At 45.5% G+C, this 14469-nt stretch overlaps 1 long non-coding RNA gene across 1 annotated transcript in view; it reads right to left on the bottom strand.

Annotated features, from left to right (window-relative positions):
- LOC116573424 overlaps positions 1-14469 on the bottom strand; it is an 84923-nt gene that overhangs the window by 55785 nt on the left and 14669 nt on the right. Inside the window, exon 2 of the long non-coding RNA XR_004278787.1 lies at positions 6742-6810. This is a non-coding gene — a long non-coding RNA (uncharacterized LOC116573424). The remainder of the gene's footprint in view (positions 1-6741; positions 6811-14469) is intronic.

Raw genomic sequence — 14469 nt, 5'->3', positions numbered from 1 at the left:
GACCCCTTCCATCAGCAGAGCTCGGTGAGGCTGAAATGTAAGGTGGAGTCAAGGACCAGCCCAAGATGAAGCTGGACAGAAAGCAGGGCAGCTAAGATCTTCTAAAATAGGTGATGGGGGCGCCTGGGTGGCTTGGTGGGTTAAAGCCTCTGCCTTCGGCTCAGTCATGATCCCAGGGTCCTGGGATGGAGCCCCGCATCGGGCTCTCTGCTAAGCAGGGAGCCTACTTTCTCCACTCTCTCTGCCTCCCTTTCTGCCTACTTGTGATCTCTGTCAAATAAATAAATAAAATCTTAAAAAAATAAAATAAAATAGGTGACGACTGGCAGTAGATGGAAACCCCCCCACACACCTTGTTTAATTAAGCTCTAGATCGACAGCTGCTAGACAGAGCAAGACTTGGTCCACAGGCAAGAGTTGGGAAGCTGTTACTACTGTCTAGAGGGGAACCGAGAAGTGGGCTGAAGCATTGGGATGGAGATGGAAAGGATGGAGGCACCTTCAGAATGGAATTTCAGAAGGCAGAGGAGATCAGGGCTGATGAAGAAGGAGTCCGAGAGGTTAACTGTGGCTGGAATCTGGGAGTCTGCCTCCAGAGGAAGGACATCCTGCTGGTTGGGATGGAATTAAATCTAAACTGATTTGGGGGGACTTTCAGTCTTTTTCAGGGGTATGCTAGTAAACATTTAACGACTGGCTCTGGTTTGGGGGAGGGACTGATCTATACAGTTTACTAATTTCCATGGTGTAAGTACTCCTATTATGGCCAGTTTCAAACCACAGGAAGCCACTAGATGTGGAGATGGGAAACCAACCAGGAGCAGTCAGCTCAGCACACCCTGGCTTCTCATTCCTCATCATGATGCTCCTCTAACATCACCATGTCCCATTCAATGGACAGCCGGGTCCCCAGATCAAGGTTTCCCCAGCAGGACTAGGGATCTGTTGCTCATATACCTCTCCTGTTCAACCTTCTCCAGGCCTCTTCAGCAATTGAACATCCAACCACAACACAAATAAGAAAACATGGGTATGCAAATACACGGCCAAACACTGACAAGAGTGGCTAGCCAATGAGTGAAAAGAGAACACAGCCCATAAAATGGGAGGTGGTAGGGTACAAAGTCAGACCACTTGAGTTTCAATTTAGTTCCTCCACTTGCTAGCTCTGTGCCTTAAGCCCAGGTATATAACTACTCTGTGCCTCTAACTGTGATCTCCAAAATGGGGATGTAACTGGCAGTATTTTCTTCTCAGAGTTACTGAGTGGATGAGTAGAATAAGGTAAGAGAGTACTTGGTGACGAGTAAATACTCAGTGTACCTGATGATAATGAGAACTCCATCTTACTCATTGAAGCTGTGTATGCTAATGAAATTATAACCAGAGGAAAAAGGGCTTTCATTCCTATCCTGACTTTGATAAGGAACTCAATGGACATGGTCAACACTATGCTGGATGCTGAGGCCCAGGAAGTCTGAGAGCTTGAGAACGTGTCTCCCCATCCCTATTTCCAGAGTATAGCATAGGGTCTGGCCCATAGAAGTGGCTTAATACAAATTTTTGCTAACTAAATACAGCACTAAGTGCTGCAGGATTCACAGGAATGAAAGAGATAGTCCAGTGACCTTAGTGGACTTCTACTGAAGTCCTACTAAGTCCTCTCAAAATGTGCCTACTGGTACATTTTTCCACAACGTTAATGACATTTGTGTCTGCCTTAGGACAGAAGAAGGTTACCAATGAGACAATCAGTAACAAAGGCTACCATAAACACATTTATCTCCAAAATGCAAAGGTAAATTTCTCTCCAAAAGCTTAGGTGGCAACCAAAGTGCTTCCTCAACTTTCATAAAAAACAATCAAATGTCAGCCTTGTAAATATTTATGATCCTAAATGTTCATATTTGAACATCAATTGTTTAAAGATCATTTGAGTGCCTTTTGACAGAAATCTTATATTCTACACAGTTTCCTATACACAATACTTAGAAAACCTGCCTCTATAAGGTTTTCCAGTATAAGGTCACAAGAGGTACTAAATCTGATTATACAGACCCACCCAGAGCTTCATTCATTCTGGGCAGTACATTTATAAAGGTTAGAAGCAAATTTACTGATAAGGAGGCCACAGTGACTCTTATTCATAATTAATATTATTTGGCTTATAGCGTTTCTGTTTCTCAGATGAATTTCCAGATAGAACCCAGGAAGGAAATGAGAGAAAGGGCAAAGAAAAAGTCGTCATACAACAATGCTCCTTAGGTGTTCCAGCCAGGCGAGGGCGTGGCAATGGGCTTTGGTTAAGTTCATGATCTACCAGCAACCACCTGCCACTTCCAACGAGTCATCTACGCCTGTTTCCTTAACAGCAGGAAAAAATATTCAAGATTATATAAGTAGCAAACATTTTTGTGTACTTTTAATCATTCATCTAAAAAAATGCAATAATTTCTGAACTTGTGATTGGCGTTCTTGAAAACACAATGGTTCGAAAAAATAAAAAATAAAACATAATGGTTCTATAAACTTGGTAATAGGCATCTGAGAATCACAAGGCCATGTTTTACTCAACCACGGAGAATAAGCCCCAAACTCTCTGAAACCATGAGTCTCAAGTGTTCCATTCCACCGACACTCCAGCCAAAGCAAAAACGTCTGGGTATTACTCAAATTTCAGTTTTTACCCACTTATCGCTACTCTGCTAGAAAAATCAAAAGAAAGGGGAAAGTGGAGAGGCCTTACAAGCAGTCCATGGAGTCTGTTTAAGAATCGACCGGACTACGTAAATTTGTCAGAGCTCAGAAATCTGCCATCGCTTACTAGGATTTCTTTGGAATGATTGGCTGATTTGGAAGAGAAACTCACTCACTTACAGTAAGTAATACCTAACAGATATGAAATTACCAGAAGATGAGGGATTCTACATAATGAATTTTCCAGAAAACTAATAAAGATGAAAACTTTGTTTTTAAGCACGAAGGACTGAATGCTTCTCAAAATATATAGACTATTTCCCTGTCTGCTTATCTTTGGAATAATGAGCTGAATTAAAGCTTTTTGGGCAGTCAGCTTCAGCATCATTGAATATCCGCTGTCCAGGCTGATAAGGCCAAGCACTAGCTTTCCCTGCCTGGTAACTGCAGCCTGAACATGTGACCCAAACTTGGCTGATGGAACACTCTGGGGCACATTAGGAAAAGGTGGGGTAACTGGGAGTTTTACTGTTTGGGGTTCAAATGAAAAGTGACGAGAAGGAAATAAAACTCCCTTCTGTACATAGTTGCGATCCCCAGTAAGGAGAGCCCGGACAGCACCCTGACAATGGCGGATACCTGTGTGCTTGGAGGCATCACTAAGCCGCTGAGTTAAGCTTGGCTAGGACCCAGGGTTTCAAGATAGATGAAAAAATGAACATCCTTGGGGCGCCTGGGTGACTCAGTGGGTTAAGGCCTCTGCCTTCGGTTCAGGTCATGATCCCAGGGTCTTGGGATCGAGCCCCGCATCGGGCTCTCTGCTCGGCGGGGAGCCTGCTTCCTCCTTTCTCTCTCTGCCTGCCTCTCTGCCTACTTGTGATCTGTCAAATAAATAAATAAAATCTTAAAAAAAAAAAATGAACATCCTCTTGAGAAGTCAGTGCGGTCAAGAGGATCCTTTTCTTACATCTAAAAGTGCTTAGCTGATAGGCAAGGTCTCCAGGAAAGGTTAAACTGGGGTTCAGAGCCAGACTATTTGTGGAACAGGTGACCCGGCGACCATATTCCAAGTAACTGCACAAGTTGATGTACAAGGTGCTCTTTGGTTGCACTAGGAAGGATGAAAGAGCTTGTTTGCCAGCGCGCACTCCCAGGCTTCTGCCTCGCAAACATGACGGACGGGAGGAAGGGGAAGATAATGCTGTGGCTCGGTGTCCAGGTGTGGCAGAAAGTGCGACCGTGAGGAGCTTAGGCTCTGGGCCCTGGCCCGATCGCAGCTCACCACAAATGAGACGCTACATAAACTCTCTGGGCCCCTTCCCTAGACGAGGCAGGAATAGTGCCCTCCTCCCAGGGCTGGCAGAAGGACCGAAGGCTGGATGTCACTGGCTCGACCATGTCACGGACTGCAGGAAGTTAGAATGTGCGGAATGGGAAGAGAGGGTCTTTGACTTGGTGAAATGTGGAGAGTTTATAAAGTGCCTGGAGCAGAGAAGGAGTCAAGGGCATGCCTGCCGTGGTCCGTAGAGCTAAAGGAAGGGCCTTTCCCTCCAGCTGCTGTTGGGACCCAGGACAGGGGTCCCCTCAGTGACCAGCGGTTTGGACCGTGAGGAAAGGGAGCCCCCAGCACAGAGAAAGCAGCCACACAGAGCAACTCCAGTGGAAACCAGGAAGGCATGGTGCCGGCGGGCCATGGGAGGGGGTCACAGCAGGAGTGAGGTGGTGGCAGGAGCCTGTGAATCATGTCCCCGCTGCCCCTGCAACTTCACTGTGCGTGTGTTTCTGTGAGCTGTTGGGAGGTCAGTTCTGTCCCCTCCCCATGAAATGTTCCCCCATCAAACCACCCGCGTGAGCTCTGGAGGCACTTTCGGACCATTCCTGGACTCCCACCTCACCAATAGGGTCCATCTGCTCCCCCCTCACAGCTCCACATCCCCCCGCCCCAACCCCCCAGACCTGTTCCCTCACAGCCCTCTTTGATCTTCTCAGCTAGGAATCTAGGAAATCAGAAAACCCAATGTCACCAACTACTTGGAAAGCTGTTTTGTGAGTGAAACAAAGGCACACTTCATTCCTCTGTTCTGCCCTCAATAATAATTTCCAGCACCTGCTTGTGCTAGACGTTGTCCAGGTGCTGGGGACACAAAGGGCCCCAGAGACCAGGCTCCTGCCGGATGGGATTGACATTTTGGTGGAAAGCACAGATGACAACATCTAATTAGATCAAGAAGATGATGCAGTGGTTGTAAATGCTGTGAAGAAGCAAGTGATGGAGGGATGAGAGAAGCCGCTGGGAATCGGGGGCAGGACAGGTGTTCTAGATCTCTCTGAAGGTGACATGTGACAGGAGACCTGGAAGATGGAGCCTGACTTGCAGAAGTCATGCCGAGAGTCACCGGCAGAGGCCACAGCAAGTGCCAAGACCGAAGACGGGAAGCAGGTCGGGGCATTTGAGCAGAAGGCGGCCACGGCCGGCAGCAGTGAGCAATGGGAGTCCACAGAAGGACTTGGTGTCCCCCCAGTATCGGCAGGAAGCCACTGCAGGGTTATTGGTGGGGGTGGTTCTGGTTTGGTTTTCGGCCCGTGCTCTGTCTTTAGAGAGGCTGCACTGGCCACGGGGCACAGAGTGGACTGCGGGAGGCAGGAGACAGAGCAGGGAAGCCTACAGGAGGCTAGAAGTCACCTGGCAGAGGGAAGACGGTGGTGGGGACCAGGGCGGTCATACTAGAGATGATGACTACTGCTCAGAGTCCAGACACATTTCAGAGGAGGAAGGGCTGGGTGGGCTGTACTGTGACCCCCAGAAAGAGATCTTCAAGGACGAACCCACCATACCTGCAAATATGATTGTTTTTGGAAATAGAGTCCTTGAGATACAACCAAAATGAGGTCACAGAGGATAAGGATGGGCCCTAAATTCCACGACCAGGGGTCTTCACCAGGAGACAGATGGAAGACCCAGAGACACACGGGAAGGGAGGCTGGGCAGGTGCAGCCCAGCGACAAGGCAGGCCAAGGAATGCCCGCAAGCCCTGGAAGCTGCGAGAGGCAAGGAAGGCTCTCCGCGAGAGCCTCCAGGGAAGCAGGGGCCTGTGACACTTTGGTCTCAGACTCTGGTCCCAGGCTGTTAGAGACTAAGTGTCTTTCGTTTCAAGTCAGTTTTAGTCCTTTGCTCAGGCAGTCCTGGGAAACCAACACAAGCTGGTAGGAGAGAAGAGCCTGATCTCTGAGAAAGGCCCGGAGTTGTGCAGAGCTGGAGCAGAGGGAACGCATATTCTAACGATGGAATGAGCTTTCTGTGGCCATGAACTGTCACCCAACTGCGGCTCTCCTTCCCCTTCCTTGGAGCGCTGACGACGCCACCGGCCGTCCCTGCCTTCGGGGACACTGACCGTGTGACCAAATCGATTGCCCATGGCTGAGTGAGTCTCACACGTCCAGACTCCCCTTCCCCTTCGTCACCCCTCTGCTCACCGCCGCCAGCAACGTCACCCAGACACATTTATGCCGCCGGCAACAGGGCAATTAAATTCATCCCAGACAATGACCTGCAGAGCCTGATCTGAGTTTTGAAAAAAAGTCCTCCTTTTGAGTCAAAAGATCATTAGACACAATGCAGGGACAAACGACAAGCGCTCTTAATGGAATCATAAAACAAACCCAAACTCTTGGAATTTTGCAGAATTTTTGGAGAGCCACTCTAACTGAACCCCATCGACGCCTGCTTCTCCCTGCGTTAGACTCTGAGGAGCTCCTTACGGGTCAGTCTGCTCCGCCAGTGGTCCCTGAGGACAGGGATACCCAGCTGGTTTAAATTTGTTTTAAGCCTAGTACATTCACTTATTCAATAAATATTTATGGAGAACACTCCACGAAGCCCCAGGCATCTTTAATAGCTGCTGAATTGAATTAAATACCTTATGCTCCCTGGTAGAAATAAAATAATGTAAACGGAAGGAAGGAACTTACTCATTTGTTTAAAAATGAGAAAGGAAAACATGGTTACAAAAGACAGAGACAAAAACAGATAATGGAGAAACTCACCTTGTAAGATAATTGGGCAGGACCAGGGAAATCTCAAAATCCCATCCAGCTCTAGGCTAGAACGTTCCACTGAGGGAGGAAGGACAGGCAGGTGTACAAAAACAGAAATCTCAAAGGGGCGCCTGGGTGGCTCAGTCAGTTTAGCATCCAGCTCTTGATTTCAGCCCCGGTCATGATCTCAGGGTTGTGAGAGTGAGCCCCACATCCGGGTCCACAGTCAGTAGGGAATCTGCTTGATAGTCTCTCTCTCCCCCTCTCTCTGCCACCCCCCCCACGCCCGCTCTTGCTCTCTCAAATAAATAAATCTTTTTAAAAAAGAAGAAGAAGAATGCAGATCTCAGAGAGAGGCTTGAGTCTGAACAAACATGGGAGCCAGGCAGCCGCAAGCTACACGGTGTGACCTCTTGCCGCCCTTCACCTTGTCCTTTCCTACTGATCCCTCAACCTACTTTGGAATTACATGTTTGTTTCTTTAGTATCTGTCTGCCTGACTCGACCAGAACCTCAGGCTTCGTGACTATTTGCTCACTGCAGTACACCCTGTGCTGTATCAGGCACCCATAGAGGGCAAGTATATATTTGTTGAACGTTCGGATACATTAATTAAATTAAACTCCGTAAGCCTCCGTGTCACTTGTAAAATAAAAATTATAGTTATATTCACTTCCCAAGGACCAATAGGAGGGTCAAATGAGATAAAGTATTTCAAATGTTTAGCTTATGAGCAGGTGCTTGACAGATGAATACCAGCTTATAATTAGTATCATTAGCATTGATATCATAGACATAAAGAGCTCATTTATTCAAATATTAAAATAACAACAGGAACACTGTTAAAAAGGTAAACCGCACGATAAAGAGACATTTGGGAAATGCTTAATATCATGGGCAGTCTCTCAGATTAAAATGAAGGCACAGAGCTGTAAATTGGATGAGGAAGAAGTGTCCCCTTAGGTCAGAGACTAGGGGCACTAACTAGGTGCCAGAAGCAAGAGGGGACTCAGACAACATTTTCCCTTGGCTGTGCTCCTGGGGATCCCACTTTGCTCTGACAGCATCTCCAAAGAACAATGTAGAAAACCAACAGTGGCTATACTTTGTCATGGAAACCAATATAGTCTTTCCCTGCCAGCCTCAAGCAAAATTGGTTCCTTAGTATCTGAAGAAAAAATAACAAAATTCCTGTCTGAATCATCCAGTGTGCCACCCAAAAGTTGTATTCTCATTACCCGTCAAGTACATACTTTCTTTTGGCGTTCTGTCAGATTTTTTTTACCTTAGAACATGCACCAGTTCCAGCAAAGAGGAGAGGAAACGTCAATCTACAGTTTGCAATGTTATAGTAATCCACACCCGGAATCCGGCCATAAGTTACACTTCCCTGTAGCTTATTTATTTCTTGTCAAACTATTTGAACTGCAGCCTGTACCTGAAAACATCTGATCTAGCACATCACCTGGGCAACCCCTGGTTTACTAATATTCTTGAAACAAGTCATATGGCCAGATTTTACCAAAAAGTTGGGAAGTTGGGCCTATGATTTCCTCCCTGTAGACTTTTGGCACCATTTTTCTTTTGGCTCCAAAGCCATCTGAGACAGCTCTGATATACTGAAGTAAAAACTGCTCTTGTTTTATCTCTTCAGTTCAGAGATCAATGAACTTCCTGTAAAGGGCCAGGTAGTAAATATCTTGGACTTTGTGAGCCAGACAGTCTTTGTCACAACTATTCAACTCTGCCATTGTCACCCAAAAGTAGACATAGACAATATGTAAATGAATGGCCAATGGCCATGGCTGTCTTCTGATAAAACTTTATTGACAGCCTTTGGATTTAATACAAGGACCAGAGTTGCTGGCCCCCACTTTAGCCATGTTTGCACCACATTTAGAGCCAGTAAACTAATGGACTCTTGTCCTAAGAAACTAAAAGGAAACACATTCTAAAGGTTAAAAAGACAGCTAGCTCATTTGCCACCAAATAAAGCATCATTACCCAAAAATTTGCCCCATAAATTATAGTTTTGATTTTTTGTTGTTTGTTTCAACAGTTCTTCCCAGTACTGATTCAGTGGAAGCATGAATTAGATAACAGAACCCCTTTTTCCAGTGCCTCTCTTACAGAGAACCCAGACATACGAAGCTAAGGAATTGATGAAGGAGCTCTCCAGGTGGTCCATGTCTTCACTGGTCTGGATATTCTGGAGTTATTTGGAGAGGCCTGTGGCACTCCTGAAGAGCCCAGTGTGGGGAACACTGGTAAAGAGCATAGAAGATGCGGCTGAGAGTTAGAGACCTGAGCTCTAGACCAGGCTGCCTCCAGTTTCTTTGTAAACCACAGAGAGATGAGGAGACAAGAGCTCGAGCCCCAGAAAGATGCAGAATGTGATCCTGGCCCCAACATGCCCCGTTCTAGCTAGGGCCCTATGGACACCTAGCTGGTCTGCTGTGGTCTGCACCATTTTCTTCCAATAAACTTCATCTTGATCTTTGCTTTTTTAAGCAAAGCTTTAAAACAAAGCTTGGCTTTGAGAAAGACAACTATCATATGATCTCCCTAATATGAGGAAGTGATGATGCAACATGGGGGCTTAAGTGGGTAGGAGAAGAATCAATGAAACAAGATGGGATTGGGAGGGAGACAAACCATAAGTGACTCTTAATCTCACAAAACAAACTGAGGGTTGCTGGGGGGAATGGGGTTGGGAGAAGGGGGGTGGGGTTATGGACATTGGGAAGGGTATGTGCTTTGGTGAGTGCTGTGAAGGGTGTAAACCTGGCGATTCACAGACCTGTACCCCTGGGGATAAAAATATATTATATGTTTATAAAAAATAAAAAAATTAAAAATTTTAAAAAAAAAGTTTGCTTGGCTTTGTATCTGTTCCTTATGACCAAACGATCCCTAAACAAATCAGCAGAATTAGGTTTAATGGCATTTCATTCTCTTTCAATTCATGCTGAAAGAGACATCAAATGGGCCAAATGAATCCTGACATTCATTTTATCTGCAAATTCTTAAATTAATAAAATATGTTTCAGTCTTTCCTAAGATAAAATTCCAGGTTGAGGAAAGAAGATATGGGCTTTCCATTCATAGCTCAGATTCCACTTCTGGAATAAAAATGAACACAGAGAATATTTGGGGCAAAGTTAGGCTAGTGATTCCTAATCAGGGGAGTGTGATTCATGAGACAAGATTAAAATAATAAATGCTACAGCCAAGCTAAATAAAGAGTAAAGGTGTAGAGATAAGCAAGTCTGACTACCTAAAAGGATAAACAATGGAGTGATGTGGTTTTGGGGGTAGTGTTGAGGCATATTAAGTAAGAAGAGAGGAGGGAGACTCTAAAACATGTCCTGAATATTCCATTAGAAGGCAGAATTATCCCTCTGCAGGAATTTGCAGGATTATCTTCAGAATTAACTGTGCAGTTTCCGGGGTTGGCCTGTATAAGCAGGTACGAGATGTGTACTAGAGCCTAGTTTAGTTCTCACTCAGCAGAAAGGGGCAATGTTAGCATTGCCCTCTGGCTCTTGGGTCACCCCTGAAAGCTGGGACCTGACATAGCCCAACCTTCAGCACATGGCACACACGTGGGAACAGTCCTAAATACTCAGGTGGCAGCACATTCATCTCTTGCACCTGTATTTAGCTCTCCAGAGAGGGGAGGACCTAGACAACTCACCTGCTTGGACTTATGAACAAAAGTTGCTATGAAGACAGTGGGAATTGGGCCTCAGGGGTCTGAAATATGGACTTCTACTAGTAGTGCAGCAGGGTAGATCATGTTGACTTTCAGGTTCCTTATTTAGGGAAGAGGACCAGCCAGGGCTAAGAAAATGAAGGCCCATGGGCCAAATCCAGCTGCCATCTGTTTTTATAAATAAAGTTTTATTGGAACACGGCCGCATAATTTCTTTACTTTCTGGCTTTTTACAGAAAAAGTTAGCCAAAGTACTAACTCCTTTCTATGACGTTTACCAAATTCTCTGACTATTCTGCCATGTGGCCACATAGTAAGAATGTGCTTCCAAAGGGTATGTGTGTGTGCCTGAGAAAGAAAAAGATTCACCTTTCTCATTCATGACCGTGAGAGATAATGGGTTGGGGGGGGGGCGCCACGGGACTTCTCAGCCAACCAAGAAAAGGAAGATTCCTGGGGACAGAGCAAATTTCACAGACTTTGAAGGGCCCTCAAAGAGAATGAATCTGTGTCTTTCACCCTGCATCAGCCTGACAGATGATAGAGAACAAGGTTCTCTTTTCCTCAAGTATCCGAAACCCAGCCCACCGTCACTGCATCCTCGCACAAACTCAAAACCGAAACCAACAGCAATCTCACTGCTTCATTCAGTAATAGATTTGGCCAATCCCATGTTTACAGGATGATTTAAATTCCAGCTTCTCAGAAACTGTAGATTTCCGTTTTCTTCTTAGCTAACACAATCCACGTAGAACGGCCAACCCCTGGAAGGGCAGCCAATTTCTAGTAAACCTCACCAATTATGTAAGAGGATTGCTCTTGTTCCAACTACCCATGTACACTGGATGTTCGGGGATAATTTTCCACAGAGAAATCCAATTCCTGGAGGGACCAAGGCCCGCCAGCAGCAGCCGCTGCCACCGCCCTTTCTGTAGTGGCGAAATGATGAGCTGACAGCCCCTGCCAGCTGGTACTTTTCTGATATGGGTCATTTGTCATCTTGACAGGAGGACGGGAAAGCTACTGAGTGATAGTTTTAACCCATGCGATAGAAAGCATATTCGTATCAGAAATAAGTGTCTGCAATTACAAAGCCTTTTAAAAAAAGCATTAATCCTTAAAACCCTCCATCTGTTATGAGATAGGCTTCATTTGGGTATTTAACAAAATGACAGAACAGGTTCTGATTCCCCTATTTCCATTTCCCTGGTGGCCTCCTCCTTCTCCTCCCCCGTATTCAGCCAGCAACTGGAGTCCTAGATCCTGCCAGCTCTGTAACCTTTGGTGGAGGGGTGGGGGCGGGGGGGGGGGGACCCGTAGCTGCCATAATCATTCCAGCCTTCACACAAGATGCCCCGAGGGCATCCGCAAGGATGGGAAACAAAGTCAAGAGCATTCCCATTAAGGGGGGGGGGGGGGCGGGGATATTTCCATCATACCAGCATCAAAAAGTACCACCCAGGGGATAACGGTGTCGTAGCAATCTTGTCAAAAAACTAACAATGTCTTCGTTGTCTTGTGGTCATCAAACGTATATTATCAGTAACCACACTAAAGGCAGTTTTGGGATTTTCTTTTCTACCGATGTATCCAGGTTCTCTGTTATCCTTCCTTCTTTCTCCTGCCACCTTGTCCACCCATTTCCCTCTTCATAATAAAAACAGGCAGACAGAGGCGATACCATATTTAAATGTTTGAGATGAGCACAAGCTGCTATACACAACAAACGAATTGTTGAACACTACAACAAATATGATGGCTAACTGAAAATAAAATATAAACAAATAAATAAGTAAGTAAATAAACTTTAGCTGAGGGGCACCTGAGTAGCTCAGTCAGTTAGGCATCTGACTTCAGCTCAGGTCATGATCCCAGGTCCTGGGATGGAGCCATATGTCGGGCTCCCTGCTGGGTGGGGAATCTGCTTCTTTTTTTTTTTTTTTTTTTTTATTTATTTGACAGAGAGAGATCACAGTAGGAGAGAGGAAGGGAAGAGATCACAGAGAGAGAGGAAGGGAAGCAGGCCCCCTGCTGAGCAGAGAGCCCAATGTGGGACTCGATCCCAGGACCCTGAGATCATCCGAAGGCAGCGGCTTAACCCACTGAGCCACCCAAGCGCCCGGGAATCTGCTTCTTGCCCTCCTCTGCCTCTCTCCTTGCTTGTGCTCTCCCTCTCAAATAAATAAATAAAATCTTTTTTAAAAAAATGTTTAAAAAATAAAAAAATAAATGTTTGAGAAACATCAGGTCCTCTTTCCTGAATTTAAGCTTCTGGAAAGGTAACTATTTTTGCCGGTGTTTGACATTCCCTTTGTTAAGGGTTTGTGGATAAGGATGTTTCTATTTCCTGGAGGTCCCCTTATGGGACCTTAAGAATCTTGGGGGATGGACTGTAAGTCATTCTGAAAGCTATGGGAATTCAAGGTGAACGTGTGGCTTTGGCCCCAGGCTTCTACAGTGAGAGGAAGCCAGCACAGAGCCACAGGCTGCTGGCACCCACTGTTCTTTGCTGTCCTCATTCCTGAGGACACAGAGAGAGCATCTTTCAGACTAGAACTGCTTCCGGAGAGCAATGTATGCTGAGATATTGTTAATGGTCTTTCTCCAACACTAATTTCTTAATGTTCTCTATCCTTGTTTCTTGGACGAGCATTCTCCACTCCAAGTTTAAAGACAAACCATGTAAGCCCAGCTTTCTCAAAGTGGGACAGGCACATTTTCTCAAAACCGATTATATTGGACTATGGCTTTTGCTTTTTTATTCCCCATTTTATTATCTTAAATATATTATTTCAGCATTAAACACTCCAGTCACTTGGAGAAACACAATGTTCAAATGGAAAGATCCCATCTGGATTTAGACTGTGCTTTGGAAGAAAAATATTATCATTCCAATGTGACTTGAACACTCAAAGGCTTTGTGATAAGCACATGTGGAGATTTGCCTTCTAAAATATGAAAACATTCTCTGCTATTCACAAAGTTTACAAATGCCCATGAATAAAACATCATGATTTCTCATGGGAAATAGCCCCAAATGTTGTCCAAACAAGAAGGCCCATGTGGAAGTCCTTTGAGGTTACATAAGCCCATAGATTCTCCTGCCATCAGAATCGGCAGAGGCCTTTGGGGCTGCTTCCAATGAGTCCCCTCACTCTCCAATTCTAAGGGTTTTAAGTACCTAGCGTTTGGGAGGCACTGTGGAAAAAACAATTTCTGCCTTAATCCAGCCTTCAATATGTGTTGGCAGGGCACACAAAATGCTATAAATTCTTAACAAAATACTTCATGTGCTGTTTCTGTTATGAAAGCTTAGACATTTGCACTTTATTTTAGGATAGATATTTCCCATATAGAATTTTAGGGGCTCCTGAATTCATACCTTCTCTGGGTATTCACTGCCCGTCATTAGGGTTTGCAAAGCCTCCCCACCTCTGACTTTTTTCTCCAGTCCCTCCTCCAAACATTACTACAATTACTTTCTGGACATCCAGGTCTGATCATCATTCTCCAACTTTGATGCTTCCATATCATCTATAGAATGACATGGAAGCTCTTCAGCAAGGGGCTTACTGCACTCCTGGCCTAGCTAAAGTAACAGGGGGATTCACCCTCCCAACCAAACTAACAAAAAATACACAGAATGTAGGAAATAATGGTTTCCAAAAACTGGACATCAGCCAATGAAGAACAGTGAGGGACAGGAAACAAATAGGGTGAGCCCTACAATTGTTCTTTTATACTGTAGAGAGTTTCCAGTCTATGGCACAGGCCAGGGATACCAGACAGAGCCCGGCAAAGCCCCTGAACTGAGGAGCCAGAGCTCAGTGTCCAGAGAAACCAAGGCAACTATAGTTCACAGGACAGAGTGTCAGGGAGGAAAACGCTGCACAGAGAGAGAACTCTGGATTTGCATAGTGTTCCTTCTCCTTGTGTACCAGCTGAGTCCTGGTCAGCACATGTGCTTACAGAAACTTCCTGAGGCCAGGGAACCACCTGAAAGGATCAGAGGTAACAGTGCC

Source organism: Mustela erminea, chromosome 14 (assembly GCF_009829155.1).
Source record: "Mustela erminea isolate mMusErm1 chromosome 14, mMusErm1.Pri, whole genome shotgun sequence".
Classification (NCBI taxonomy): domain Eukaryota; kingdom Metazoa; phylum Chordata; class Mammalia; order Carnivora; family Mustelidae; genus Mustela; species Mustela erminea.
This window is presented reverse-complemented; position numbering and strand designations above follow the sequence as displayed.